Genomic DNA, 5,285 nt, shown 5'->3' with positions numbered 1-5,285 from the left:
TGACAGTGATCGATACTATGATCGCACCCGACAAACAGGACTTTAAAGGATATTCTGGAAGATCGGCATGGGGATTCACCGTCCCTAGTTTTTTTATTGCACAGAGAGCAACAACAAGTCATCAATATCCGATGAAATGTAAGCACTTGTACCCCCTCGACGTAAATACCCCCGACAAATCCGACAAGCAGTTAAATCCTACCCCATTCACAGTAGAAATCCTTAGATGTAAGAGAGCCTTCTACTCCAGTAGTTTCTTCTCCAGAACCGCTAGACTTTGGAATTCCCTTCCGGGTCCCGGTTTCCCTAGCTGTGCTGACGTGCAGAAGTTCAAGTGTAACGTGAACGGACATCTGGCTGCCCAACTCCCTACATAGTACCCCTGTAGTGTATATCCCTGATTGTAGCCCTTCCTACATCAAAATGGCAGTGTGCATTGTTTGGGGTGAAAATGTAATAAAAAAAATATATACATATATATCATGATAGTTAAAGGAACAACGATGTTCCTGCACGATTCCACTGTGCCTCCTAGACCAAGCCCTAACCAGATTTTGCTGGCGACCGTCTCGAATCCCACCTATTATCTTTTTTTGGTGGGGGGGAGGGTTAAAACGTGTAATCATTCAAATTAACTTCGATTGGCCAAGAAAACTACATGCACACCAGTTAATCCTTAGGCACAATTTTTTATAAGCTCGATACAGAAAAGTCTTATTCGTTTCGAAATTTATAGAACATTAGTGGAAGCAGTAATACTAATATAAACTGATGTAGTAGTAGTAGTAGTAGTAGTAGTAATTGTTATCTAACTTCTTAATACTAGTGTTGTTCGATGGTAAGACAATCTTTACTGATTATAGTTTATTGTATTTTTTTTTATTTTTGCTTATTTCTGTTTGGATTTTTTTTTTTTTTTTTTTGTAATTTTTCTCATGTTATCTTTGACTGAAGACGAACAGGAGTCTAAATAAATATTCATTATTTTTACGCGAACTTTTGATATGAAAAAAACGCACAATACGCGAAGAGGAAGGGGGAAGATGGCAGCAATACCAAACACGTTGGAGAATCTCAATAACAAAAGGCCGGCGAATAATTAAATTGCTAAGTAGGCTTTGGGCCGCAGACACAGTTCGGAATAATTGCGGTTGTTCTAAAAAAGCGGATTGAAGCGGAAGAGGACAAAAACGACACAGAATTAATAGAAGGAAGAAAAAGAAGAAAAAAAGTGAAACGAAACACGAAATACCCAGGAAACGGAAAACGAAACAACCGCTACGAAGCATTGGCAGTGGTTTAAAAAATATATTAATTCATTGTTTATTCCTAAGTAATATTCAAAGAATAAGAAAATATTTTAAAAAATACCGTGGAAATAACGAAAAACTGAAGAAAGAAAAAGGCTTTCATTTCTGTATTATTGTTATTTCTATTCAGTAAATATTTAGAGACAATAATTCCCTCTGCCAATAACCCGTAGTATTCCCTCGAATCTGTGCAAAAAAACAAGTCTCCCCAGATTTCCAGTACTGGCCACCTCTTTTTATATATTTTACAGATGAAATTGCTCTATCGCAACAGCCGTTATTCATTGATATATCGTTGATAACGATCAGTGGACTTTACTGGAATTTGATTGACAACAACTCTCCCCAAGGTGCCGGCCCTCTTCGCATTCATTGGAGGTCTTGGTAGTGCTTTCTCTTCTTTTTCTTTCGATTTTCGTAGGTCCTTTAGGACTAATTGGTGTGGTTCCTGTCTATGTCAATTTATATTCCGGAACGGTGTAGTTAATTAACAATTGTGTGATCTCAGTTCTCATGTTTTTTTTCCACATTGTTTTTGTTTTCCTACTATTGCAGTTTACATATGATCGGTGTCATAAAAATAGAGAGGACCTACCTCAGAAACGGGCGAGTATCTGTCTCGGCAGCAGGCTGAAAGACAGAAAAAGAAAAAAAAGGAGGCCCAAGATGGCGGCTGTTGTCTTTTAAAGCCTCCGGTCACGCGTAGATCTCTAGCAGTCCCGTGTGGTATATGCAAATTGGGTGTGCCCGAAACATTATAAAAGGCGAGTCGCTAAGAGGAGTGGGGAAGCGTTTAAGACATGAGAATAGAGAACGTCGACGTATATCTCGTGCTTTTATTTTTTTTTTACAAGGTAGTCACCACTTATAAAGGCCCGGAAACAACTCGGGGATAAGGGTTATTGTGTGTACAGTACGTTAGTGTTGGAGATTTGATAAAGTGTCTTACTTAAGGGGGCGGTTCATCAGCAATTTGTTTACATTTGACTTGAAGACATCCAGGTTGTAGGCAGGTGGGAAACAGGCAACCGGAACAGAGTTCCACAGGCGTGCACTTCTAAGAAAGAAGCAGGTTGTGAACAACGAACTCTACTCGACTCAACTTGTGACTAGCGAACCTCTGCTTGACGTTTGAGCCAAAAAGTGTTGTTGCTTTGCGTTAGACAAACACTACTGATACAATCGGTCAGTGTTTTTCACATTCTAGTGTTTCCTTACAATTTTAGTTGTTTTCAGCATTAATGTTTGTGGTATAGTTTCAGCCTCTGTCTCGATTCTGATATCTCCTAGGGGTTTTGTCTATGTTCTTCATTGTCTATTGATAAATACCCCAGTAGCTTTACCGTAAGTACGTATGTGTGTCACGGTTTACAGATTATGAATTATTCGATCGGGAGATACTATTTACTAAAAAGGAGAGTAGGTGATAACATACTATGAACATAAAATTATTATATATATATATATATATATATATATATATATATATATAATACAGAGTGCCCACAAAGTCTGGCTATATTATGTAGCCAGACTTTGTGGAAGCATCCTGTAGATTATATAGCCAGACTTTGTGGGCACCCTATATATATATATATATATATATATATATATATATATATATATATATATATATATATAGGGTACCCACAAAGTCTGGGTACAATATGTAGCCAGACTTTGTGGACACCCTGTATATATATATATATATATATATATATATATATATATATATATATATATATATATATATACATTGCATGCTAATTTAATGTTCATAGTATGTTATCATTAGGACTATGACAACAGCATATTCTTTTCATGGTGTTGACATAGTTATTATTATTAATAATAAAATAATAATAATGATTAATAATAATAATATGTCATCATAACACCCGTAGAAGCAATCCTGTTAAACCTTGAATAAAGATCAGGTTAAATTAGAATATGGGGAAGAATTTTAAAACGAACGGCAATGATGAATACAGCTGAAATTTTATTGTTGTAGCCCATCCACTAGTTGGCTAGTTCTGTACACATTCCAAGAGTGATAGGCGCCTTCTATCATATCTGAAAGTGGCACAATGTTCTAACGTACGAGATCGGAGATACACCGCTGTACACCTCATGATTTCTAGCAATCTACGTCATGAAAAAAGGCCATTTCCAGCACCCTCAAAATGCATCGCTTAATTGTCATGAATAATAGAAACGTGCCTTGGGCGATGAAAGTTTTCAATCACCGTCGAGTTTGGTGTGGTTTCAATTGAGGACCGAACCATGCCACTTCACATCTTCATAGTCGATTTGAAAGTCAATACTAAAGTATATATTAGCACTGGATGTCCTAAAGAGTGTGGTGATTTGCTTGTGCAATAAAATGGCCGCTAGCAGACCTTGAGAATGGCAGCAAGACTCGGCGTCGACCCACAAGTCTAAGAAGACACAGATTTGGTTTAAGCAGGAGTGTTACGACTATGTACTCTTTTGTTACTACCCCCCTTTCCCGATATGAATCCGTTGGACTACTTTGTTTGGTCATACGCTGAGAACATCACAAACATGACCTCTCACAGCACCAAAGCCAGCGTGATCGCCATCATCTGGCGAATATTCGCTGCGCTCCCGCGGACGCTTGTGAGAAAAGGCATGCTCCCATTTTCTGACCTGCATCAAGGTGGTGACTGAGACTGAAGGCGGCTACATTGAATAGATATTGGCTCTACTACATAATCAAGTTACCTAGATTTAATTTTTTTAAATACATTTTTAAAATAATAATGCCGTGTTGTTTTTTTAAGGTGACTCTTTTATCGTTTCATCCTGTATTCTTAATTATTTTATTCGTATCCTCTTTATAGGGAATTGAATTTTAGCTTTTAGGACACTGTAACTTCGAACTAGTAATTATTTGGCGTTTTATTCGTTTAATACGGTTTTCTATAGTTTAAAGAAACGAGCAGTTCGAAATTCTCCTACTGTCTTCAACATTTACAAAAAGAAACAACAGTCGCATTGAAACGTGGTGGGTCAATATGTTTGAGCATATCATGTATGGTTTTGAATAGTTGTGTAAATATTTCTTATAAGGCATATTATATATTACGCAAATTATTATTATTATTGTGTGTGTTCTTTTTAAAATATTTATCTCATTGAAAACGACGGAAGTAGAGAAATTTAATAAAAAAAAAATTTTCCAAATTTATTTTCTAAGGATTTTTTTTTTTTTTTAAGTAACGAAGAAATGTGACTAAGATTACTCAGGATGTCTTTTGATTTGAAATCCGTCGTATGCAATCCGAAAATACAATAAAATTGAGGAAATGCATTTTTTTTTTCAAATTAATAATTATCAAATAAAACAGTATGGAATCCGTTAAAAATCAAAAGAATGAAGTTTAGAAGGAAATAACAAAAACAAAATTTCCGTCGAGAACCAAAAAGACAATGTTAAATTAATTTTAGCTACAAACAAATAAACAAACAAAAATGTGAATATATTTGACGGAAATTGTGACCTGAATCGACTAACCTTTTCAAAAAAGCCGCAGACATACAAAGAGCATATTGTATTGTTTGATTATAATAGACTCGCTGGCGTGTAAGGGGATGACCGCGGATCGATCTAAATAATAAAAAAGATGGTATAGTGGGGTATTCCACATGTAATGCCTCCTATTCTTATTCCACCAGAATTCAAATTGCATCGTTGTGATGAGTGAAATTATGCATGCATCGCCTGAAAGTGGCATGACTATGTTGCAGACATTGATGGTGTGAGACGTTAAAACTCCTTGCGTGTCATTAGAAAACCAAATAGTCCCTAGAATGTCTCACCCCCAACAGACCGGCTCATCACTGGAAAGCCAGCTACCACTCTTCCACTCCCCATGTTCTCAGATAGCCTCATATATGAACTTTGTAGGCGGTTCCCCTCCGACCATCCAGATGCTGACTACTCGCCATATG

Source organism: Euprymna scolopes, chromosome 31 (genome assembly GCF_053919585.1).
Source record: "Euprymna scolopes isolate OS-2025 chromosome 31, ASM5391958v1, whole genome shotgun sequence".
Taxonomy (NCBI): Eukaryota; Metazoa; Mollusca; class Cephalopoda; order Sepiida; family Sepiolidae; genus Euprymna; species Euprymna scolopes.
This window is presented reverse-complemented; position numbering follows the sequence as displayed.